The sequence below is a fragment of the Pelodiscus sinensis genome, chromosome 15 (genome assembly GCF_049634645.1).
Source record: "Pelodiscus sinensis isolate JC-2024 chromosome 15, ASM4963464v1, whole genome shotgun sequence".
In the NCBI taxonomy this organism is placed as follows: Eukaryota; Metazoa; Chordata; order Testudines; family Trionychidae; genus Pelodiscus; species Pelodiscus sinensis.
In genome coordinates, this window is record NC_134725.1 from 36,004,932 (window position 1) to 36,032,103 (window position 27,172).

Consider the following 27,172-nt stretch of genomic DNA (forward strand, 5'->3'; position numbering starts at 1 on the left):
GAATGGCTTCACGAGTTTTGCTTACAACACACCTGTTGATACAACCTAGAATCATATTTGCTTTTTTTGCAGCAGCATCACACTGTTGACTCACATTCAACTTGTGGTCCACTATGACCCCTAGATCCCTTTCCGCCATGCTCCTTCCTAGACAGTCGCTTCCCATCTTGTATGTATGGAACTGATTGTTCCTTCCTAAGTGGAGCACTTTGCATTTCTCTTTATTAAACCTCATCCTGTTTACCTCTGACCATTTCTCTAACTTGCTAAGGTCATTTTGAATTATGTCCCTATCCTCCAAAGAAGTCGCAACCCCACCCAGTTTGGTATCATCTGCAAACTTAATAAGCGTACTCCCAGAAACTCAGCAGTGGTGGAGGACAGATAATTCTTTCGCAGGGGTCTTGAACTGGCTCTGTTCCTGACTCTTGAGAGCTTTGCCCCTTGGTTGCCCCCCCCCCCCCCCCCCCGGGAGCTGATGGACTTCTCCACGGAGCGCTGAAATGTTTTTGGAGCTTTCCCAGGCCTTGGAAGCACTAAGGGCATGCTTACAATGGGGAGTTATTTTGAAATAACAAGTGGAGCATCCACACTATCAACCCCATTATTTTGAAATAATGGGCTTGTTATTTTAAAATAATAAGCTTATTTAGGTAGTAATTATTTCAAAATAACCTGGTTGTGTAGACACAGCCTAGAACACCTCCCAGGAGTTGCCAGGTAGACCTCATTGAGAGCCATTTTTGGAGCCGGGGAACTGGGCTCACCATGGTTTTGTTCTAAAAGAAAGAACTCTGCCTAGACTTCCTCCCAAGCAACAATTTCCCCCACCCTCCCTGCAGACAATGACGTCTCTGGGAGCGGATGACCTTCAGAGCACAGGCCTGATTCAGCACTTGTTTTACATTTCTGTCAATTTTTCACACTTTAGAGGGTGTTTAGCGGTAAGAATCAAAGTGGAAAAATGCCCCAGTTACCCTTGGCAACCATCTGAAGTAGAACTCAGGGCTTGTGAAAATGCAATTAGAATCACTCTGGCTATTTGGTGTTTGCTGGTTGGGGGCGGAGGGAGACCAGCCAGGGGGCTTGCTTCTCCTTTGAATCAATTAGCTGTTCACCCAAGACTGCAAAGAAAAGGGCGGATGTAGTCTGGTGCTACCACCCATTTCAGGCGGTTTGTAAATCTCTCCCTGACAAGGGAACAATAAGAGGAGGACATTATCTCCTCAAGACAATTAGCAGCAGTATTAATGGAATATATGCAAATGTGCAGTAATTGACCTGAGCCTTAGCAGTTCACAATGGAGAAGGATGAGTTCCAGATGGCTTAATGAGAGTAATTTAAGCCCCCTCTTTATAGTGTCAGAGCCCAGAAAGAAATAAGGAAAGCCAGACTGCATTCTACACAGGGAGGACTACAGCTGGAATTGATGTTGACACATCCAGAGACACTTGTTGCTTTGAGAATACAGTGGGGATAGACCCCAAATCCTCCTACTCCAAACAGCAGAGCAAAAGGAGACTGACTCACTATTAGGTTTGGTAGTATAGGGTGTATGACACAGAATTTATTCTAGTGACACAGTAGTATACGGTCTACAACCCACAGCTGATTCTAATTCCATTCAGCGGAGAGGTGTGATGTGCTTGTGTGTACATGCACAAGTCAATATGTTGCTTGAGAAGATGCCATTTATTTTATCTGCTCTGGTTATTTACCTTTTGTTTTCACTCTGGGAGGATCGGTGTGGTGCCCAGTTCAAACAGGGTGGTTAAAACATTGCTTCCTGCTCAGAACTTATGGAATCATAGGATCATATAACACTAGAACTAGAAGGCACCTTGAGAGTTCATCAAATCCAGTCCCCTGCCCTCACAGCAGGATCAAGCACCGTCTACAGCAGTATTTCTCAACCTTTTTTTTATAAAGTATCCCTTTAAATATATATATATATAAGTATCCCCAGTACCTACAGTTTTCAGACACACCATTTTTTTCTACCATTGCAACACATTTGTTTAAACAACTTAATTGTAGTCAGGAGGGCGATAAAATTTTTGGGTGTAAAAAGTACAAAAATAATAAAGCACTGTAAAATGTAAAACAAAAATTCAGTTTTCTCCAAATTTCAGTTGTGTTGATGTACTCTCTTGAGTACCCCTGAGGGTACTCATACCACTGGTTGAGAAAAACTGGTCTAGATCATCCTTGATAGAGTCTATCCAACCTGCTCTTCAATATCTCCAGTGATGGAGATTCCACAACCTCCCTAGGCAAATATTTCAGTGTTTAACCACCCTGACAGGGTACGTCTACACAGCAGTAATATTTTGTAATAACTGGTGTCATTTTGAAATAACATTGCCCGCATCCACACTACAAGCAGTTTTCATCATAATATCAAAATACTGTCAAGCTGGAGGACTTCTTACTCCGACTCCTGTAACCCTCATTGTACGAGTAATAAGGAAAGTTGGAGGAAGAGTGTTCTACCTTGCACTTCCTACTCCGTAGACAGCGCCAAAAGCCAAAATAAGTTATTTTGACTTAAGCTATGCAATTGATGTAGCTTGAGTTGTGTAGCTTATTTTGGTTTTAGCCCTGCTGTGTAGATGTACCCTTAGGAGGTTTTTCCTAATGTCCAACCTAAACCTCCCTTGCTGCAATTTAAGCCCATTGCTTCTTGTCCTATCATCAGAGGTCAAGGAGAACAACTTTTCTACCTCCTTGTAACACTCATTTAGATACTTGAAAGCTGCTATCATGTCCCCTCTGTTTTCTCTTTTCCAGACTAAACAAACACAGTTCTTTCAGTGTTCCCTCATAGGTCATGTTTTCTAGACCTTTATTCATTTTTGTTGTTCTTCTCTGGACCCTCTCCAATTTTTTCACATCTTTCTTGAAATGCGATGCCCAGAACTGGACACAATACTCCAACTGAGGCCTAACCAGCGCAGAGTAGGGCAGGAAGAATGACTTTGCGTATCTTGCTCATAACACTCCTGTTCATGTTTCCCAGAATCATGTTTGCTCTTTTTGTAACAGTATCTCACTGTTGACTCATATTTAGCTTGTGGTCCACTTTAACCCCTAGATCACTTTCTGCCGTACTCCTTCCTAGACAGTTGCTTCCCATTCTGTATGTGTGAAACTGATTGTTCCTTCCTAAGTGGAGCACTTTGCATTTGTCCTTATTAAACTTCATCCTTGAACATAGCATTATTCTGAGGCTGGAGAGAATTTGCTTGAGTAGGGAATTCAGGATATGGCTCGTTGAGATGTGCTTGGCCCCTGCCACACTTATTAAAGCCACTGTTGCCAAACCTGGGGAATGCTACTCAGTGTTTACTCAAACCAAGTAAAGGCAGAGTAAATACCAAGTAAGGACCTCAGGAGCAGGCCCACAATGAAGTTTCTGGTCATTTCTGGAGCAAATGCTCCTCCCTTATTTGCAGCCTGGTGCTAATTGCAATAAAGTTCATGCTTACAAAGCAAGAGGTGTTTGAATAATTACTCTGGGAAGCAGAATTAAAATATTTATTTATTATTCATGCCATATGTTCCACCAATATTTTGTATTTAATCAACTTAAGACAGATGGCAGAACATTAAGGCCATTAAACTAATGGCACTTAGTTTTTCCATTTATTTTCTTCTCCTTTGGGGGAAAAAAAAGTTGATGGATAAATGAAACTGAATGGAGGCAACAAACTCTGATCTCTGAAAAGCCAAGTGGAGCTAGAGAATGGCCCAAGGAAAAGGTTTTGCCAGACATTAAGGGAGCTGGATTTCCGCCTTGCTGACACCAGTTTCACACTGGTGTAACCACACTGGCTTCAGAACAATTACTTCCAATTTAAAGCTGTGTGAGGTCAGAATGAAGCTCTTAATAATTCACTGGAAGATTTACCTGGTATTATCTGGATCCCTCAGGGCAGGGCCTTGGGTTTGCGGTGGTGATGGTGGTGGTGGGGTGGAGTGTGGGTGTGTGGGGGAGGGGGTACTGCAGGAGGCTGGGGGGTCAGGGGCCTGTTCTCTTCCCCCTTAGTTTCCCCCAGCCACCTTTTCTCTCCTTCCCCCTCTAGTGCTGCGGTCAAGGGAGGGGGTGAGGGTTTGGGGCAGGAGGGCTATGTACTCAGTGTGCTGGCAGGCAAGATGGAGGAGCTGCAGCCCTGCTGGCCACTCCCTTGGTGGTATCGCTAGTGGACACTCTGCAAGATAGCTTCCTACAGGCTCGCTGCAGTGTCCCTTCGAACACCCCCTCCCTTTCCATGTTATGGAAAACTGTCCTGTACCCAGTACTTATGGTTGTCACCCTCTGAGAACATTGGCACCCTCAGAGCAGTTGCTAGTGAGCAAGCCGCACCACAAATGACATTCCAGTGTCAACAAAGAGATCGGGTAGTGATTGGAGCTCACTTCTGGGCTGAGAAGCAATCAAGAGAAGGCAGGGTTGAGACACCTTGGGGGGATTTGCAGGGGAAGCTTGTGTGAAGCAGTATGAACATGTGTCTGGACAGCTCACTTGTGATGTAATATTCATGCAATGTCTTTCTCTCGACATGCTCTTCCATTCTCAACGCGGGATGCAGAACTCTTGCAGGCGCTGGGGGAGGAATGCACCTGCCACCCAGATATTGTGCAGCATTTCAGCGAAGGAACTGAATCATTGTTTAGCATTTGAATTATATTTGAAGTGCTCTTCTCTAATTTTGGCCAGCCTGGGACACCATAGTGGAGATTAATACAGGGTTCCCAGGTGCAGGCTGATTCCATTTAGCCCAGAGCTCTGCTCTCCTATTGGACCTTTCTTTGGGACAGGCCTGTTGATGGGGGGCAGAGGGGGGACAGAATAAAAGGGCCAACTGCTCAGTGGCCAAGCAATACAAAAGGATCCAGAACTTCCAGCCATTGCTGCTACTTCAGCAGCAGCTGTGGCCAGACCCCCAGGCCCTTTAAATAGCTGCTGGAGCCTTGGCTGATGCATTCTGGATAGTGCTAAGGGTTGCCTTGGGGGAAAAGGAAGGGGCATGGTGCACTCAACCAGTGCTGTGGCTGCCTACCCCCAGCCCTGTCCCCTTTACCTGAGGCCTCACCTCTTCCAAGGCATGTGGCCCCACTGCTTTAGGATATTGCTGGACGGGAATTGGTTTTCTTCTCCCGCAAGAGTTTTCAAGATTTCAAACTTTTGTCCTGTTCCAAAGTGGGAGGAAAGTTTGATATCTCAAAATTTTATATATATATAAATTGATAAGCCAGGGGTGGTGGTGGTGGGGAGATCAAATCAGGTCAGTCGAAACAACAATCAAAACATTTTGGTTTCATGAAATTAGCATTTTCCGATGGAAAAATGTCTCCTGAGAACATTCTGGCCGGCTCTATGTAAGCCAACGCTTTCAAACCTGAGTGCCAGACAGAGGCATAGAGAGGGCAATTTTGAAAACTCCGGAGGCCCAGACCCTTCCATGTACTTAGATGCTAACTCCCATTGACATCAGCATTGCTCCTTTGAGGACCTAGAGGTCTAGGAGACTTGCGATCCAAATTCTGGTGAAAGTCAATGAGCCATTTTGTAAGTGGTGACTGATTGCCTGCTCACGCCCAACCCTTCCAAGATACTATCCACAAACCTATGGTAACAGCTGCTGCACAAATGTTGACCCTGCTTATGGAAGGGCTGGAGTGTTCAGAAATTGGTGTGGTCAATGCCCTGTGGATTGAAAGAGATGATGAAGAGAATGCCGGCAACTTCCCTATTGTCTAGGCTGCTTTCTTGTTCCAGGGATTCAGAAGAATAAACTACTCCGCCTCAAGCTCCACTTTCTTAGAGGCAGGGAAGGGGGGAAGGGACAAGCCCAGTGAATGGTGATTGCTGTCTCTTCTGTGTATACAAAGCCTACTTCACTCTCCTTCGGTGGCAAGAAAATTGTCTCTAAAGTGGGAAGGCAGGGGAAGAAAAGTAGTTGCATAAAAAGAAAATATGAAGAAAGGCAGCAATCAAAACAGCTTTCTTTACAGTCCCTCTTGTGTTCTGAAAAACCCAGCCCCCCAACCTCCACTCCTCCCTCTGCTCTGTTTGGACACATTCAAGAGGAAAATGATTCACAGTTGGTAAACAGCTCCTGGAAGTGTTAAAATTTGCAATTATTTATTGCTGTTCCTAAAGCAGAAATTAAAACCTTCAGTCTACAATTCCCAGGCCCCAAGCTTCTGGGGCTTGCTGGGAGACACTTTGGGAACAGACAAGCCCAGTGAATGTTGCAGGAAGCTTGGTGCATAATTCTCTTGCACATCAGCAGAATAACAAGCACAAGTGTCTTTGTTTTCCCACATTTCATGGCCTGTGCTGATAACATCTCGTGGCTGAACCATAGGGCAAGACCCGTCTCTCTTAGCTCTGTTGATTTCAGTGACGTTACTTCTGCTTGGATTTCAGTAGCAAATCAGGCACATTATACTCCCACTCTGTGCACAAAGGTCTTAGTTACGTACTGCCAGTTCGGGGTGGGAAGGACTGACACCCTCCTCGCCCGTTAAGCAATGTCAAATCAGCCCTTCCGTGGACAAGGGTAGTTGTCTCCCTGGGTGAACTAGCTGAGCCATCTGGCATGCTGACAGAATTTGATCTTTGCCAGACAGATTCTGAACTTTGGCCTGGAGCTTCTCCACGGAAGGTCATGGACGGTATGTCTATATTACACGGCTCTGTCGATGGAGCCATGTAGATGAGTTTACTAGACATAAATTAAATGAGATTGCCTATCTCCTAGAACTGGAAGGGACCTTGAAAGGTCATCGAGTCCACTCCCCTGCCTTCACAACAGGACCAAGTACTATCCCTGACAAATTTTTGCCCCAAATCCCTAAACAGTCTCCACAAGGATTGAACTCACAACCCTGGGTTTAGCAGGCCAATGCTCAAACCACTAAGCTATCCCTTTCCCCATAGGCAAATGAAACGGCGATTTAAATAATCGCTGCTTCATTTACATCAAAATGGCCACCGTGCTGTGCCAATCAGCTGTTTGGTGGCACAGCAGGGCAGGCTGGACGTGCCACAGTTGACAAGGGAAGCCTTTGTCAACTGCTAGTAAACTCATCTACATGGCTCTGTCAATGGAGCCATGTAGTCTAGACATACCTGGAGTCCCTGCACTATAGACATGGGGTGATATCAGAGCTAGAGTGATAACTGCCAACAAGCGGATCTGAACCTCGGACCTCTGAGAGCATGAGCCTCTACAGCAGTGTTTCCCAAACTTAGGGCTGTGGCCAGTCCTCAGCATGGCTGCTGGGAGGGGAGCGGGGCGGGCTGGGAGAAGGCCTGTGTGCAGGAAACCGGCCGCCAGGAAGCAGAGTTGGGGACAGTGGGGCTGTCCAGTGGAGATGGGGGGGGAGGCTGGGCGGAGGGCCAGCAGAAGCAGGGCTGGATGGAGGGCGGGGATGGGGGGTGGGGCTGGCCAGGGGAGATTGGGAGGAGGAGGAAGGGAGAACCAGCCACTGGAAGCAAGACTGGATGGGGGCAGCGGGGCTGCCCTGGGAGATGTGGGGGAGAATTGGCCAGCTGGGAGGGGGTAGGGGAAGCAGGGCTGGTTGGGGGATCGTAAAGAGGAGTGGGGCTGGCCGGGGGAGATCAGTGGGGAGCAGGGGGGAACTGGCTGCTGGAAGCAGGGCTGGACAGGAGAGGTCAGGGGGAAGGGGAGAGCGAATCGGCCGGCAGGAAGCAGGACTGACCCAGGCACAGGCAGACCCGGGCACATGAATGAGTCTGGCCCTGGGGATTCCATTTTGCCCGCCTCCCCCATGCCCTCCCTCGAGTAGTTGTGAACTTCCTGGCTGGTAGACACACTCGCGCAGTGTGCACATCTGCCAGCCAGGCAGTTCGCAGCTATGGACTGATATACCTAATTCTAATAAAACTTACCTAATTAGAAAATACTGGACATTTTAGACTTCCACTCTATTCCATGCTGAGCCCCTGGTACCAAATATTCTGGCATGCCAGTGCCACCTGCATGCAAAACCACATGGCTACTGCAGGGCAGAGAAGGGAGTCTTGGATGGCTCATGAGAGGTAAAGTCAATTGGCCGCTAGACAGAACAACTTTTTGGTCTCTAGACAAAATCAATCAGCTCTTGCCCGAGTCTGCCCACAACAGGGCCTGTTGGAACAATCACCTTTCCATCAGCCACTGGGCTGAGACCATCCACTCTATTGCAGAGGTCTTCAAACAGGTGTAAGGTGCCACCAGACCTTTGTTTATTTAGTCTGGATTCAAGTTTTCCATATGCCTTTATCAATCCCCATGGCCAGCTAGCCCCCACCAGAAGGCTCTCTTCATAAACTGGTACTGCAGGAAATGGAGTTGATCGTGAATGCTGAGCCATCCCCAGGAAATAACGAGCCTTCAAACTTATTATACTCACAGGACATCAAGCTGTGAAAGAGAGGTGCCAACTGACTCTCCACGGGGCGTTTGCGGGGAAGGCTGGCATGTTTCTGAGCTTTTGGGAGTCGCAGTAATCTGTGCTGCTTTTCAAATTGGAGACTAGGAAATGTCCCGTGGGCTCAGAGAGGCACTTGAGTGATAGTGAATCTGGAAAACATTTACAGTGTGTTTAAAAAAAATGTAATAGCTCAGCTTGTCTACTTGAATTTAGGAAGGAAGAGGAAGAGGGAAAAGCCGGGCGAGACCTGCCGACAGTATGTTATGTGTTTTCTGAAAGCTGAGATTGACTAAAAATTACACAGCGTTGGAAAATGAGCCAGTATGTATGCGGGAAGGGGCTGTGTGCTTGTCAGCAAGCCAGTCTTGAGGGTGTGCTGAGATACAGTGCTTTGCACAGATTAAATCATTTAGAATGTTCTGACAGCAAATACACTGTGATAATGTGCTTCGGGCCGTCCTGACATTCTGTCCACATCATGTGACACCCCAGGGCTGCCTCTCTTGCTAGGCATTAGGAGAACCTCAATAAGACATCAGCTTGGGATGACGCCACAGTGAACAGCTGGTACCTTGCTCCAGACCCCAAGTCACGTCAAAGGAAACCCCAGCAGAGAACAGCCCTCTGGGTACCAGGGAGGGGGAGAGTAATGCTGGCACCCCATTCTGCCCCATGTCTCCAGAGAGCTGTACCAGATATTAATCTCTACCACTTGTAGAAGCACCAGAAGAACTCTAGACCTAGGAGGACAAAGAGATGCTCTCAGGCAAAGAAGCTCCAGTAGCCAAGATTGGCCCATGAGTCAGCAATAATTTATCTTTCTGGTCAGGTTGCTAATAGGAGAGTCTGGCTAGCACACAGAGGGCACGTCTAAACTAGGTTTTTTTTCTGAAAAAGGATATGCAAATTCCACAGGAATTTGCATATCTTCTGATCTCACTTTTGAAAGAGGATCTTTTGAAAGTGAAAGTAGTCTGAACGTGGTTTTTTTTTTTTTTTTGGGAAAACCCCCCTTTTTCAAAAAAAACCACATGAACCTCCTTTTTTAAGGAAGAGCTGTTTTTTTGAAAAATGAGGGTTTTTTCCAAAAAACCCGCATCCAGACTACTTTCACTTTCGAAAGATCCTCTTTTGAAAGTGAGATCTGAAGAAGATGCAAATTCCCACAGATGTTCCATGGGAATTTGCGTATCCTCTTTTGAAAATTCTACTTAGTCTAGACATAGCCTCAGTGGGTGGCAGGAGGCATACAGGCAGGGGGGCCATGCTTTCTAAGCACAGCCTCACATAAGGGGTGGCATGGAGATTCATTGCTTAAGCCGCATTTCCTTGAGGCACTGTGTGCTAAACAGATAGTTCTTCCTACTGCTCCAAAAGAGAGGTGCTGCTAAACTTATTCATGAATGTATCATATGCACTCCAGTTGGCTAGCATTTTAGTCTGTGTCAAGAAGAATGGGATGGGCAATTGGCTTCAATGGGAGATACCCACCTCCAGTGTGGGAGGAGCAGGGCTCAGTCACATGGCAAAGAGTAGGCCCTTACCAGAGAGGGACCTCCTAACCAGAGCCAGTCAGAACATGTTCATTCAAGTATGTTTTTTCTGAAAGCCAAAATGTTTTGCAGAGACGTATCAGCTTCTGGGACCAGGGCAGGGAGAGTGGGAGACCAAGGCAGGTTCTTCCTCTAAGGGTCCAGGGAGGGATGGGTATTGGGGACCCCTCCTGTCTGAGTCCCCAGGACAGAGTGATCTAGAATTAGCCACTGGTGCAATGGTGGATTCCCCATTCCTGACTGGCTGGCGGAAGAAGCAGCTGGATGTTTTTCTAAAAGCTCTGCTCAGGGAATTACTGTGGAGTAGGCCTGTAGCTTGTGTCACCCAGGAAGTTGGGAAAGAAGCTGACCAAGGTTTCTGGCCTTGGAATCTCTTGCCTTTCGCAGCTGTAGCCGGGTTCACCCACTCTGGAGGTGACATTGCAGCTGCCTGTTGAGGAGGCTGTTTCAGGAGGGGGCTCTACTGTACAGATGCTTAGGAAGGTGCCACCTGGTCTAGCTGAATGGACCTGCCCTCCTTACAAACTCCTCTGCAACAAGGAGCTCTGATGCCGCTGGTCTATTGAGCAGGCAAGGGGGAGAGGTAATTAAAAGAGCTCCTGTCCATTTTAGCTTCACAGTTAATTTAGAAAGGGCAATACAAGACCTAATCAAACTAACGAGGCTACGACCTGGAAGGTGATTACACATCTGCCTGTATGATCCAGGGGAGCCTCCAGCAATAAATTGGCAGCTTGGGACAAAGTTCAGCAAAACAGGCAGCCGTGAATGCGTCACTGGCGTCTGAAGATACTAGAACAGAAGAGCACTTGGGCGCTCGCTTGTCTGCTGAAGTTGGCTGAGTTCTGTGCTGCTTTTAAGTATACAGTGGCAGCAAGGAGGGCCTCAACTTCTAATCCTAGTTCCCCTAGGGTGCGTCTAAACAGCAGCATTATTTAGGAATAATGGCTTTTATTCCAAAATAACAATGTGAGCATCTAAACCACAATTCCGTCGGCTTATTCCGACTTCTGTAAACCTCATTCCATGAGAAATAACACTTATTTCAAAATAGCTATTTCACAATAGCTGTAGTGCGGATGCTTCACTGCTGCTATTTCAGAATAGCTCCTCCCCACGGCTAGTCAAAGGAATTACTCCCCAGTACTTCCTGGGGCAGGCCTGGGCAAAATACATCCTGTGAGCCAGATCCAGCCCGCCAAGCCACCGGATCCAGTGGGGAGCCCCAGGCAGGCTCCCCAGCTTACTCCGCAGCCCTATGCAGCCGTGCAAAAACACAACCGCCAGGGCTCTTGTTTCTGTCTTAAAACCAGAGGGGAGGAGGGAAGGATTGGGAGCCGCCCCACTCCCAGCACATTCCCATTGGCCGGTTTCTGGCATAAACCAGCCAATAGAAGCTGCTTGTTGAAATAACAGGCAGCTAAGAAGAGTCATGCCCCCTCTCCTGGGCTCAGTTATTCATGAAGTACATGGCCAGGCAGGCTGGCTAGCTGGGAAACATTTTAAGCTCTACAGGCAGGCAGGCAGGCAGGCAGGCTGGCAGGCTAGTTTGGCAGCTGGCAAGTAAGTCTCTTGGCTACATCCTTCTTGTGGCACCCCAGCCCTTTTCTGCCCCAATTCTCCGTCCCTCCCAGTCAACATACCCAAACCCTCTGTCGCGCTTTTACACCCATACCCCCTCCCAGATCTGGCACTCCAATCTCCTGCCCCAGAACACAATCCCCTCCTGCCCTAGGTCACATCCCAAACTCCTGCACTCCAGTCTCCTGCCCTAGGTCACAACGGCCTGCCTCATCCCAACTCAGTACCAGACTCCAGTCTCCCTCCTGTACCCCAGTCCCCTACCCCAAACTCCCTTCCAAGCCCTGCATCTCTTCCATTAATATCATGGAAGAGGCAGTCCAAAATCTAAGCATGCCCCCTCCCCCATCAAAAATTATTGCCCACTCCTGGCTTTGGGCTCTAAATTGAGGTAGCACATTCACATTAGGGGAGGCTGCCTTGGACTAATTTTGAGGCTTCCCTGTAGTGTAGACACTGTGCCGAAGGGTCTTCCTCATTAAAATGGGATGAATGGGAGATGGGGCATCATAATAGCAGCTACTAGGGGTATTGTGAAGCCTGACTTGTCAAGATAAGGTGGAGGGTTGGTAGAGCAGCAGGCTACTATTCTGGCACTACTAAGATTTTCATTTTTCCTCTCTCCCTCTCCCCCTTTCTCTCTCTCTCTCTCCCCCTTCATCTCTCTTTCTTTCTCTCTCTCCCTCCCTCCCTCCTCCCCCACTCCCATGGTATCACAAAATACCATGGGTACTTCTCAAGCAAAGATCTGTTTTTGTTCTCTGAACCCCTGCAACAGACAAGGGCAGATACAATAAACTCAGAGCCGCTCTGCCTCTCTCAAAGGTGGCCCAGAGCTTATGCCCTCCCCCCCATGTTTGCTCACTGAAATATGAAAAACTGGTAATTACATGGATTCCGTGTATGTCCAAGCAGCCAGATGACACTAAAATGCAAACAAATTATGTCTTGTTGCTCACGCCTCACAATCTGCTTTAAAAATAATCTGCTTTAAAAATCTGTGGCTCCTTAGGGCACGTCCACACAGCAGGACCAAAGTCAAATTAAGCGATGCAACTTCAGCTATGTCAATTGCATAGCTGAAGTTGAAATAGCTTAGTTTGGCTTTTGGCACTGTCTACACAGCAAGAAGGTGAAGGAAGAACATTTTTCCTCTGACTTCCCTTACTCCTCGTGAAATGAGGTTTGTAGGAGTTGGACTAAGAAGCCCTCCAGCTCGACGTTATTTCAAAATAACAGCTTGTAGCCGTGATCTTTGTTATTTCGGAAAAAACGTCAGTTACTCCAAAATGACACTGCTGTGACTAACAAGACTATATAGATAGTATCATGACCTTTAGGTTCTGATGGAATCTGGTAGCTTCCAGCTGCCTCTTCTCTCATCACCCTCTCCCCCAACTTCCACCCCAGCCAGTTCCCACATCCATGCCCTGGCTTCCTCCCCCCAGTCCTCCAAAGTCCTGCTGCAGCTCCTTTACCCACAGCTTCTCCCTCCCCCACCTGAATGATCACTGCTGCCAGTCTGGGTCAATGTTTGCTCTCCCTGTTTGTTTCTCATTAGTGGGAGATTTTGGTGTTTAATTTTGGGCTCCCTCCCTTTTGCTGCACTGTGTAAGCAGCATTGTTTCCTGGAGCTCCCGGGCAGGAAGACTGGGATATTTTGGGATGGGACAGTTAATACTGTACTTGAACTTTTGCTTTTTTAGTCCACAAGGAAAGCTCTTTTCCTTGTTGATCTCTCCCACCACCCCCATTTTCCCACAACTGCACATTCATCTGCATTTTTAAACTCTCCACCCTGGCACCTGAGCTAACCATAAAGCATGCTCTGTTGCATTCGATACGGCATTGTTATGACATTAACAATTTAGGCGAGAGATGGGATTTTTCCCCCTATCAAAATAAGATGGGAATCAAAGCAGCAGGCTGGATAAAATTGATTTCTAGCACCTCGGGTTGTAAGTACCTCACACAGCTACAGAGCAGTTTCTATAGGGAAAAGATGCTTGTTGTAATGAGGGAAAGCAGAGTGTTCTGATTATGCAGCATTATGTGCATGAAACAACAGGAACATGGCCTGTAAAATCTTCTTCCTGGGGGAATACCAACTCCCCCTGTCCAGTGAGGAAGGGGGTATTAGCCAGAGGATCAGCTGCGCTCCATGAATGAAAGTCTGGCAGCAGCTTTTGTAAGCAAAGGTAGTACAAAAAGAGTAATGTCACTATTATAGTTTTTGTAAGTAGGTAGCATTGAGAGGCAATGTGGTCTAGCAGACGCTCTGTTCCAAGCTCCGCTACTAATCCACCTTGTCACCTTAGGCATGTTACTTCACCTCCCTTCTCTGTTTCCTTGGTCTATTTAGACTGCAATTTCTTCAGGGCAGGGGTCCTTTTTGTGCATTAGCGCAGCACTTCGCATAATGGGGCTCTTATTTCAGTTGAGGTCTCTGGGTGCTATTGCGATATGAACAATAACATCAATACTCCTGAGACATCTTTGCTATCAGCACAGCCCTCTGGCCTGTGAGGGGGGACCTAGGTTAATGAGTGAGCTTCACGAGTGGTCCTTCTTCATCTCCACGGGCTGCAAGTTGGTCGTCACCAAGATGGTTTCCTGAATTAGGGAAGTTTTGCTAATTGCACTGGCTTGCCTAGAATTTGCAGGTGATGACAAATGAACCTTAGCAGCGCTGTGTTTGCATGTAGAGGGAGTGCACTGCTCTCCCAGTGTTGTGTGCAGTCAACCCGCACCTTGTGTTGCGTGCCTTTGCCGTACGCGTGTGTCACTGTAGCAATACAGGAAGGAAAACGCCTTTGTGGATGGAAACCATCAGAAACTGGCAACCCTGTGTCCGGGCAACAGTAACAAAATGTCTCACGGGCCACACGTAGAACCCCGATGGGCTGCATGCAGCCCTCTGCTCTTATGTGTGCCATCCAGACAGCGGCACTGACTGGATTGTGACAGATGGTGTCTCTTGCAGCCATGTAGTCCCTCCGTGGGGGCATCTGACGACTCCCTGGAATTCCCTGCAGGAATAAGTCACCAGGGCTCAATGGATTCATGAATGTCAATGAACTATAATGGCTGCTTATCAACCATGTACAGGGAAAATGACCCAATGTTTGGGTGTACAGTCCCTTCAATCCAAATTTTCTTTGTCAAGTTGCTGGTGGCAGGAATTGACTCATTGACTTCAGGATCTTAAGGCTTGAGCTCCTCTTGTTTGAGCTGGGACCCAATTTCATTAACTCAGCTGAGCTGTAGCAAGCTCAGCCTCTAGCTACAATGCTGTCTACACAGCACCCTAAACTCGAAATAAGATACACAATCTATCTTGAAATAGCTTATTTTGAAATTTGGTGCATCTACACAGCACCAAATTTTGAAATAACTCACTATTTCAAGCCATCCCTTATCCCCTGTGCAATGCGGTTTACTAGTATGGTGAAACAGTGCGCTTGTTATTTCAAAAAATATTTTGAAAAAGCGGGCAGCTTGTGTAGACATAGGGTAGCTATTTCGGGTTACCTCCCATATGCCAAAGTAGCTGTGCAGTGTAGCTGTACCCATAGAGGGGAACAGCATGCCACACCAACTGGGCATGACCTTTAGCATTTAGCTCTGTCTGCACCTGAAAGCCCGGGGGTAAGAGTCATCTAGCAAAGTTCCCTCCTGCCTCAGCCCTTACCTGGGGAGACCTGCCCAAATGGTGACTGAGTGAGGCTGCATGGACCCCTTCAGTCTCTGATGTTTCTGCAAATGAAGGGGCCTCACCACCTCAGTCATATGGGGACACTTTTCCTTTAAGAAGTAGGTGGACCTGTGCCACCTTATGAGAAGCATGGTATAAAAAAAGCCACCATGTGAGCCCTAAACTGGGAGTCAGACTGAGGCAGGATCGGATAGGAAGTGTCTCTAATCTCTCTCCACAAGGTTGGCAAACAGTCTGTTGGCCTCTCTGGAGATAGCTGACAGATTTTCCTGTGTGGGCACAATGGGTGTATCGCAAGGGAATGTTGGAAGCCTACAAGCTGCTGCATGGATATGCACAGACAGACCATTACCTGCTTTATATGCAGTGTGGTATCCCATTGGGGCAGAAGGATTGGGCCACTATGATTATTCAGAGCTAATGTTTGGCTTTCGATCTAGTGATCATGCCACTGAAACCCTAGGTATGATTGGTGAAATAACAGGGGAACTGTCGTAGAAGGCAGTTTTGGTTCTTGTGACAGTCAAGGAAAAGACTCCTGTTTTTTAGATTTGCTTGGTGCTCCCCATTAGACCACCTTAAGTATTGGGGGGGGGGGGGGGAGATTCTCCTTCACAATGCACTGTCACAGACAACATTGGGACCTGGTGAATTCATATTAGTCCCCCAGCTGGAATGCAGCCATTCTCATCTAAGGGAATCTGTGGGGCTTTGTGTTTGGAAGGCCAGGAATTGGATACTGAGAACTCAGTCACTTCCCAGCAGCAAAAATGCAATTGACAAAAATGTTAAAGGGGGAAAGACAAAAGGGCCCCCCTGACTTCAAGGGTTTTAATAGATTGCTCCCTTCCATTCTGACAAGGCCACGATTAATGGTGACATTTTCCCTGCAGCACCTTTGTGACTGAAGAGCTGCCGGCTCATTAAATATGACTCTGAATTAACAGCCAATCAGAAGATACTGCCTGGGGTTGCTGCTGGGGAATTACTGACGACTTAGCCATAAATTTGCTTTTCATTAGTTTGTGGGAGTCTGGACTGAAGCATGACAGTCTCAAGGGCTGTGATTAACGGGATGGTGCAAAAGGCCACCCAGGGGATGAGTCTGCGTAGGCCTCATTGCCTGCGAGGGATGGGAAACTCCTGTGCCTCATACCAAACCCAGCCAAACGTCAAGGCCATTTCTGCATTTGTGTCTGGCTTTGGGAAGACAGAGAGGAACACAGGAGAGGAGATGGGAGGAGACGGGGAAACTATTGAAAGACAGACCCTACTGCAGCAGAGCAACTACCAACTACCCAGGGGTGCAGCACAAAGGAGTGGAGGGGAAGACTGTGAAAAATGGACATAGCCTATATGTTGTACATTGGGCAGCCACTGGTGTGTGTCGCTGTGTGTATATGAGACTGTGTCTATCTTTGTGTGATATAGCTCTGTGTTATTCTATTTTTGCTACTAAAATTCAGTGGAACTTCTCTAGCAAACAAATGGCTTTAAATGCCACTAAAACCAAATGTTGTTACTCTAACAACCTGCCCTTATTACCAGGCATAAAGTCCTGGAACACACCGTGGCATTGGCCCCCTTCAGTGCTGAGATAGTCAGCAGCATGATATGGGTCTCAGCCCAGCTCCTGGCTGAGCCCTGCTCCCAAAGGCCAAATGCATTTTATTTTGCAGACACATGGCTACAACTCTCCCTTCTCACCAGATAATCAGCCCCTTCATGAAACTTGCAATGTACAGTTACCATTCCATTGCCCTTGTAATTCAGATAGTTTATTGCTTGTGAATAATTACCTGACCACTTTTTAAAAAGTGGTCATAATTTCTTCCTGACCCCAAGCTGGGCACTCGGCTTCTGCCCTGAAGCATGTGGGTGGATCACACTTATGATTGGTATCCTTGCTAGCATAACTGCAGTGTTGCTGGCTCATGGGAATGCCTAATACCTTTTTACAAAGGCCTCTACTGTTGCTCCCTCAATGAACTGTAGCCACAAGCAATAGAGTATGGATGCTGGTGTGCTTGGTTAACCCTTGGACAGAGACATAAGCACTCAGGTGCACTTAGTTATGTGGAGTATTGGGCAGTACTCTGGGCCTGATGTCACCCATCACTAGTACCTACTGCAGAACACAGAGAAAGAAGTGTCCTGTGAGAAAGAGACACACAAATTTGGACTAGATTGCACACCCACATGTTGCAAGTCTGCCATGTAGCAAATCAGAAAGAGGCAAAACCCAGCAGAGAGAGTCAGCCTACACAGGGCTCAGCCCAAGGCCAATGAGTTACTTATGCTCCATTTATATCCATGGCCTGAAACAAGATGTAAGTGATGCACAAACCTTGTGCTTGTTGCTCTGAATGGGGATAAATACCTCTCCATTAGAGCTCCTGTTAAGCCCTGCAAACAGCGAACAGACCTTGGATAATTATTCTCAGGTGAAATAAATTTGTTTCAGTCATGCGTGGGTCCCCTTCATGTCCACTCCTACAGGTGGGTGCACTAGCACAAAGGCTCCCATGATGTGAATTTCGATGTCACAGGGAGGAGCTGAATTTTAAATCCATATAAGGAAGTGGTCATGCTTGCTCACTCATCCAATCAGGGAACAGGAACAATGCCATGTTACATATCTGATTACTCTTAGGAGGGATTGAATACTTTCAGAAAATTGTGAGCAATCAGGATACTTAAAATAAGGGGGGGGGAAGTGTTAAACAATAAGTACACAAGAGGAAACTGATCTTCGGGGGGACGTGCAGCCGAAAAAGTGAGCAGTTAATTGTTGTGAGTTACTGGCTCCCCTGAAGTCATTATTAATATGCACCTATTCAGATCTGGGAAGTTTATTGTCCATTTGACCCCTGCAGTAGTTCCCCTGGATTTGGGGTGAACAAGCTGAGAGCAGTGGATATACATTTATTGGAGCATTAGAGTACGATAAATGCAATGAGAATTAGAATGAATCCATGTGCCTGTGTCTGCTGCCTGGCCCTCCAAGAGAAAGACCTGAATGAGCAGAAAAAAAAAGGCTGAAAAAGGAAAAGCCAAGAGGTGACAGTGGCCTTCTGTGCTGAACCTAGGTGGAGCTACATAAGCTCTCACAGGAGGCTAGAAGTCTCAGGGCATGTCTACACTAGGAAATTATTTTGAAATAGCTTATTTTGAAATAATAATTCCCAAATAACTATTTTGAAATAGTTCACACTACAGGGAAGCCTTGAAATTTGTCCGAGGTAGTGTCCCTTAATGTGAGTGTGCTACCTTGACTTAGAGCCCCAGGACACACCGGGGAGTAATTCGTTTGAATGAATCTGGGGAGCTGTTATTTCAAAACAGCAGCTGTGGAGCATCCACACTATCGCTATTTCAAAATAAACGTTATTCCTTGTGGAAAGCAGGAGTTAATATTTCAAAATAACGGGCTTAGTAGTGTGGATGCTCTACTTGTCATTTTGAAATGTAGACCAAGGCTCAGAGGGCTAGCTGTGTTAGTCTGTATCTGCCAAAAAACAAGGAGTCCTCTGGAGCGTTAAAGACTAAGACTATGTCTAAACTACATCCCTCTGTCGGCAGAGGGATGTAAATGAAGCACTTTGAAAGTGCAAACAAAGCTGGGATTTAAATATCCCACGCTTCATTTGCATAATCACGTAATAGCGCTCTTTTGAAAAAGCGCTATTTCGAAAAAAGCGCCATTTCGCTCAGCTGCATTTGCATTCCTCTCTCAAAAGAGGAATGCAGTGTAGACATACCCTAACAGATTTATTTGGGCATAAGCTTTTCTGGGTAAAAATCACTTCGAGATCTCTCTCTCTCTCTCTCTCTCTCTCTCTCTCTCTCTCACACACACACACACACACACACACACACACACAAAATGCTGCATCTTCAGGTACATTTACCCAACTCCCACCTGTCCTTCTGACAGTCATCGGCAGGTACCTCCTTTTCCCTCAGCCTGCCTCAAGCTGCTAGGAGCTAGGACAAACTTTGTTATCCAGCACATTCAATTAACTGACAACCCCCATTCAACCATGCGTGCCAGATAACAAAACTTTCATTGTACTAGCATTTCGAAAGAAAGGAGTTACTTATCCAGTGTAGGAACAGTGTTAGTGGGGCCAATTCAGTCAGGATGGATGTGGCTTATTCCCAGTATCTTATTGAGGAAATGTGAATAGCAAGAGATTGCCTTGGTAGAGAGATAACCATTCTAAATCCTTATTCAGTCCTAATTTGATTGTGTTAAATTTGCAGATTAATTGCAGTTCTGCTGTTTCTTTTTGTAGTCTGGTTTTGAAGTGTCTCTTTTGTAGAAGGGATGGCTACTTTTAAATCCATTACTGAGTATCCAGAGAAGTTCAAATGTTTTCTTACTGGTTTACGTATGTTACCTTTTCGGATGTCTGATCTGTTTCCATTTATCCTTTGGCGTCGAGACTGTCTGGAGCCTAGCAGTGATTTTTACACTGTTATCCTTCATGTGAGCAGGTCAAGGTTCTTTCTTTCCATGTTTTCTGTCTGTTACTAGTTGTCTCATTAGCATCTTAGGTTACGTCTACACTGCAGAGTTATTTCGGGGTACTGGAAGTATCTCAAAATAGTTATTCTGCGTCTTTGGAGTGTGCCCCTTATTTTGAAATATAACGGGTTCACTATTCCGACATCCTTATAAACCTCCTTCTACAAGGGTGTAGATAGCACCAGATTTCGAAATAAGCTATTTTGAGTACAGGTGCAGTTTTGATGCCCCCTTTGAAACCTCTCTCACCCCTCTGTCAATAGTAGTGCAAAACCCAGTGAGGATTCCAGAGCCTCACATTTAGGCTGTGTCTACACTGGCACCCCTTTCCGGAAAAGGGATGCTAATGTAGACTTTGGAATAGGCAAATCCGCGGGGGATTTAAATATCCCCCGCGGCATTTGCATTAACATGGCTGCCGCTTTTTTCCAGCTTGGAGATAAGCTGGAGAAAAGCGCCTGTCTAGATGTGATTCTCCGGAAAATAAGCCCTTTTCCGGAGGATCTCTTATTCCTACTTTCAAGGGTAAAAGAATAAGAATAAGAATAGGAATAAGAAATCCTCTGGAAAAGGCTTTATTTTCCGGAGAATAACGTATAGACTGGCGCTTTTCTCCGGCTTTTCCCCAAGCCGGAAAAAAGCGGCAGCCATGTTAATGCAAATACCGCGGGGGATATTTAAATTTTCCGGAAAGGGGTGCCAATGTAGACACAGCCAGAATGTATGAAGAGGGATCTGGCAAGTCTCACTGGAGCCAAGCAGTAACCTCTGTACACAGACATTTTCTCTCTCTCTTACCCACAGCAAGGCAAAGGGCTGCAATGTAATGAGACCTTTCCAATTCACTCTGGCTCTTTGAGGCTCTGTGGCCAAAGAAAGTCGAGCTGGTGCCAGACGAATATGTGAGCAAGGTGAAGACTGTGTGGCCAGAGAGGAGTCAGAAAAGGTTCTGGAGGAGGCTGGTTTCTCATCAGTGGAGATCTGGTAGCTGAGGCAACAGGGATACCAAGAGTCGGGGCCAGGCTTCTAGTGGCGCTTAGAACTCCATGAGCTGAGTGTCTCTTCTGAAAATCCGGCAGGGTCACTGCCAGCATTGCCTGTACACTGCACTTCGGCAGCCACCCAGGAAACTCAAATGCCACCCAGCTGACCAACTCAGCACCCAGAGCTGCCCACAGTGGTGCACCTCCGCACATGCCTCAGTGCACATAAAAATTATTCTGCACATGGATGGAAAAAAATTAGATGGAATGATGGTCACTGTCATGGGGCAGTCTCATCACCATCGCGCCTCCAGCCAGCAGTCCTGGGAATTAGCTTGCTTGGCTTGTTGGACACTTCCCTCTAGTTGGTGTCTCCCCGTGTTTCTCTTCCCAGGGAACACCCAGTTCCCCTGTACACACCTTGCCTCAGTGACCCACTGCCAGTCTTCATCTAGCCCCTGCCTCAGAGGCAAACTGTAGTCTGAATTGGCCTCTCATCACTGGCAAGGGGATGTGGACCTGCTGCCCCTGCCTACCATGGCTGCCCCTTGCAGCCCCAGTTGCTTCAGGCCCTGCAGCCTGGGAGCTTGGCTGGTCAGACCCTCCCCAGCCCTGCCTTTCTTCCCCAGCCCTGCTCTATCCCCAGCAAGCCTCCTGCTTCCCTGGCAGTCAGGTTTCTACTGCTCTCTGTCCAGAACAGCCGTCAGTTCTCCCTCTCCTGCCAGGGCTATGTCTACACTGGTGGGTTCTTACATAAGAAAATCTTGCACAAGGGTTCTTGTGCAAGAACACGTCCACATGGCCATGTGCTTTTGTGCAAGAGTACCCATGGCAGTGTGGATGCTCTATTGCGCAAGAAAGCTCCGATGGCCATTTTAGCCATAAGGCTTTCTTGCGTGTCCACACTGCCCTCTTGCACAAGAGTTCTTGTGCAAGAGAGCTTACACTTGTTAGAAAAGAGCGTAGCTCTTGTGCAAGAAGCCCTCTCTTCCCACGCTTGACTGTAACTCTTCTTGCGTAAGAGTGGGCGGGAAGTGTGGATGCTCTGCGGAAGAACGGCCACTCTTGTGCAAGAACCTGCCAGTGGAGACATAGCCCAGGAGTCCTTCTTTATATCGCCCCGAGCTGGGCCCTCATTAGCAGAGCTGCCTAGCTGTGGCTTTGCTCTCAGCCCTCACTTAGGGCTGGGGTTTTGCTTTTCAAGGGCCAGTGCAGGGCAAGTGCCCTGTCACAGTCACCATGAAAGCTGCGGCAAGCTGAGCTCATCTGAAAAAATGAGGCTCATCAGGCCTCATATACGAGGGTTGAGCTCATTTGAAAACCTGCCCTCCCATGGAAGAAAGCAGCAAGTATGGGGGCTCAAACATTGAAAGAATTCAACAAGGTAACTTTGTACAACAGTGCAGTAAACACATGGCTACAAGAATTTGACAGGCAGGAGTAGAGCAACAGCATGTTTTTATCTGGAGTTGGTTTGGCTCATTGTAAGAGGAAGGCCAGTTTTGTGCTTGAGCATTGGAGCAGCAACCAGGAGGGCCGGATTCTATGCTTACTCTCACGGTGCCTCAGTTTCTCCATCTAATAATGCCAACCTCTCTGACAGGGGTTTATGAGGCTTGTACTTGTAAAGCCTGTTGAGATCTCCAGTTAGCAGGCACCATGGAAGCACAAATTGTCTATTGCGTGTTACTTTGATTAGGGAGAGAAATAGAAATGTAATATCCATTCTTTTTCTAAGTGCAGATAATCAAGGAACATCTGTTTGTGGGAGAACATTAATTGGAAACAATGACCGTGACAGAACCTCCCTTTGCACTCAGATGTGTGCTCCATTAGGCAGGCTGCTATGAGGAGTATCTTGCCAAGGCTGGATCACTGTGTGGTGGAGGGGCTGACAGTGGTTGCTTCTCATCTGTCATGCAAAAATGCAAGAGAATGACCATTTAAAGAGAGCTTCATGGGGCTGCCCAGGTCTGGGTGTTTTTCAGATGGAAAAGAACATATGTCTGGGTTGCATTGGATTAGTAACACCAGGAGAACATCTGAGCCCACTATGTTTTGGTCCCTAATGTTTCCTGTCCCCACTGAAACACATGCAATCTACTATGTATTTTATAGAATTTGTCTGTCTGTTCAAGAACTCCTCCTAAATGGTAAGAATCAGCACCATCAAATTCAGTGTATAGCTTCCTCTTATCCTAACTTAAACCAAGGTCACGGGTTGGTTGTGCCAGGACAATGGGGTGTGCCTGAAATGTGGTTGCTTCTCATAAAAACTAAACAGAAAAGAGACAACAGAATCACCAAAGCAAGTATAATGTGTCATTCTGTGGCACCTAAGACACCTTAACAATATATGTGCGTGTATGCTCACATGCACGCGTGTGTGTATATATATATATATATATATATATATACAGAGAGAGAGAGAGAGAGAGAGAGAGAGAATCATGAGCTTTCGTCGCTTTCGTGGGCACAATCCACTTCTTCAGATGCAGGGGCAGATGAGAGCGCCGCAGGGCCCCGGGCAGCAAAATTTCGCGGGGCCCCCCCCTTTGACACATGCGCCGTGGTGCCAAGGCGCATGCGCGGGGCCTCGGGAAGCACGGGGCCCGGGGCAGACGCCCCACTCGCCCTGCCCTAAATCCGCCGCTGTTCAGATGAGCTTGAGACAAGCAAGTCCTCCAAATTGACATCACTGAGCAAATGTTGAAAGAGACTGAATCAAGATGAGCCAGAAAAGAAGGATGAACAATGAATAGGATTGATTCTCAATAAACCTTACAGAAAAGAAATAAAATGAAGAAATTTGGAGCAGTGCTCTATTTTGGCACAGCTAAATCAATGCTTTAACTTGACGGTAGGGGTCGCTCAGTGGTTTGAGCATTAGCCCCCTTAACCTAGGGTTGTGAGCTCAATCCTTGAGGAGGCCATTTAGGGATAAGAATGGCAGTACTGGGTCAGACCAAAGGTCCATCTAGCCCTGTAGCCTGTCTGCTGACAGTGGCCAGTGCCAGGTGCCACAGAGGGGGTGGACTGAAGACAACAGTCAAGCAATTTGTCTCCTGCTGTCCTTCTCCAGCCTCTGATCAACAGAGGCCAGGGACACCATTTCTATCCCCTAGCTAGTAGCCTTTTATGGACCTAACCTCCATGAAATTATCTAGCTTCTCTTTAAACTCTGTTATAGTTCTAGCCTTCATAGCCTCCTCTGGCAAGAAGTTCCACAGGTTGTCTACACGCTGTGTGAAGAAGAACTTTCTTTTATTAGTTTTAAACCTGCTACCCATTAACTTCATTTGGTGTTCTCTAGTTCTTCTATTATGGGAACTAATAAATAACTTTTCTTTATCCGCCCTCTCCACACCGCTCATGATTTTATATACCTCTATCATATCCCCCCTCAGTCTCCTTTTTTCTAAACTGAAAAGTCCTAGTCGCTTTAACTTCTCTTCATATGGGACCCGTTCCAAACCCCTAATCATTTTAGTTGCCCTTTTCTGAACCCTTTCTAAGGCCAAAATATCTTTTTTGAGGTGAGGAGACCACATCTATACATGGTATTCAAGATGTGGGTGTACCATAGTTTTATACAGAAGGCAGTAAGATATTCTGGGTCTTATTTTCTATCCCTTTCTTAATCATTCCTAACATCCTATTTGCCTTTTTGACTGCCGCTGCACACTATGTGGAAGTTTACAGAGAACTATCCACGATAACTCCAAGATCTCTTTCCTGATTTGTCATGGCCAAATTAGCCCCCATCATACTATGGGTATAGTTGGGGTTATTTTTCCCGATGTGCATTACTTTACACTTATCCACATTAAATTTCATTTGCCATTTTGTTGCCCAATCACTCAGTTTGGTGAGATCTTTTTGAAGTTCTTCACAGTCTGCTTCTGTCTTGACTATCTTAAACAGTTTAGTATCATCCGCAAACTTTACCACCTCACTGCTTACCCCTTTCTCCAGATCATTTATGAATAAGTTGAACAGGATTGGTCCCAGGACTGACCCTTGGGGGACACCACTAGTTACCCCTCTCCATTCTGAAAATTTACCATTTATTCCTACCCTTTGTTTCCTGTCTTTTAACCAGTTCTCAATCCAAGAAAGGACCTTCCCTCTTATCCCATGACAATGTAATTTACACAAGAGCCTTTGGTGAGGGACCTTGTCAAAGGCTTTTGGAAAATCTAAGTATACTATATCTACTGGATCCCCCTTGTCTGCATGTTTGTTAACCCCTTCAAAGAACTCTAATATATTAGTAAGATATGATTTCCCTTTACAGAAACCATGTTGACTTTTGTACAACAAATTATGTTCTTCTACGTGCCTGACAATTTTATTCTTTACTATTGTTTCGACTAATTTGCCTGGTACTGAAGTTAAACTTACCAGTCTGTAATTGCCAGGATTGCCTCTAGAGTCCTTTTTAAATATTGGTGTCATATTAGCTACCTTACAGTCATTAGGTACAGAAGCCGATTTAAAGGATAGGTTACAAACCACAGATAACAGTTCTGCAATTTCCCATTTGAGTTATTTTAGAACCCTTGCATGAATGCCATCTGGTCCCGGTGATTTGTTAACATTAAGTTTTTCTATTTGTTCCAAAACCTCCTCTAATGACACTTCAATCCAGGACAGCTCCTCAGATTCATCACTCACAAAGGACGGTTCAGATTTGGGAATCTCCCTAACATCCTCAGGCGTGAAGACTGAAGCAAAGAAATCAATTAGTTTCTCTGCAATGGCTTTATCGTCCTTGATTGCTCCTTTTATATTTCGATCGTCTAGGGGACCCACTGGTTTTTTAGCAGGCTTCCTGCTTCTGATGTACTTAAAAACATTTTGCTATTGCTTTTTGAGTTTTTTGCTAGTTGTTCCTTAAAATTTTTTTTTGCTTTTCTTATTACATTTTTACACATGATTTGACAGTGTTTATGTTCCTTTCTATTTATCTCACTAGGATTGGACTTCCACTTCTTGAAGGATGCCTTTTTTGTCCCTCACTGCTTCTTTTACATGGTGGTTAAGCCACGGTGACTCTTTTTTATGTCTCTTACTATGTTTTTTTAATTTGGGGTATACATTTAAGTTGGGCTTCTATTATGGTGTCTTTAAAAAGTTTCCATGCATCTTGCAGGGATTTGGCTCTAGTCACTGTGCCTTTTAATTTCTGTTTAACTAACCTCCTCATTTTTGTGTAATTTCCTTTTTTGAAATTAAATGCCAGAGTGCTGGACTGCTGAGGTGTTCTTCCCACCACAGGAATGCTAAATGTTATTATTATGGTCACTATTCCCAAGCGGTCCTGTAATAGTTATCTCCTGGACCTGATCCTGCGCTCCACTCAGGACTAAATTGAGAATTGCCTCTTCCCTGTGGGTTCCTGTACCAGCTGCTCCAAGAAGCAGTCATTTAAGCCATTGAGGAATTTTATCTCTGCTTCTCTTCCTGAGGTGACATGTACCCAGTCAATATGGGGATAATTAAAATCCCCTATTAAAATCCCCAACCTTATAGTAGCCGCATCTAGGTTGTATCTCCCTAGTTTATTAATAAGAAGGTCATGGGAGACCAATGCTTTATTAAAGTCTAGGTGTACCACATCCTCCCTTCTCCCGTATCCACAAGGATACATTTAATCAGGCCATGGTGACTTGCAGGCATCTCATTTTTAACTTTTTCTTTTTTCGTTTTAACTTCTAACCCTACCCCATTTCCAGTAGCATTCACTGTGTTCGGCATCCTGTCACCATAAATCTTCTGGATGAAAACTGAAACAAAGAAGTTATTAATCACCTCTGCCATTTTCATGTTTTCTGTTATTGTTTCTCCCTCCTCACTGAGCAATGGGCTTACTCTGTCTTTGGTTTTCCTTTTGCTTCCAATATATTTGTAGAATGTCTCCTTTATGTCTCTAGCTAGATTGGGCTCATTCTATGCCTTCATTTTTCTAATCTTGCCCCTGCATGTTTGTGTTATTTGCTTATATTCATCTTTTGTAATTTGACCTAGTTTCCACTTTTTATATGACTCCTTTTTGATTTTTAGATGATGTAAGATCTCCTGGTTCAGCCAAGTGGTCTCTTGCCTTACTTTCTATCTTTCCTACGCAACAGAATAGTTTGCTTTTGGGCCCTTAATCATGTCTCTTTGAAAAACTGCCAACTCTCTTCAGTTGTTTTTCCTCTTGCTCTTGCTTCCCATGGGACTTACCTACCAGCTCTCTGAACTTACCAAAATCTGCCTTCCTGAAATCCATTGTGTCTTTTTTGCTGTTCTCCCTTCTCATGCACTAGAAATTGCCTTTGTAGTGCACTAACCAGTTAATATCTTTGTTCAAGC

At 46.1% G+C, this 27,172-nt stretch overlaps 1 protein-coding gene across 3 annotated transcripts in view; it reads left to right on the forward strand.

Annotated features, from left to right (window-relative positions):
* Positions 1–27,172, forward strand: part of WSCD2 (WSC domain containing 2) — a 229,759-nt gene that overhangs the window by 57,167 nt on the left and 145,420 nt on the right. The gene's annotated exons all lie outside the window — the stretch shown is intronic.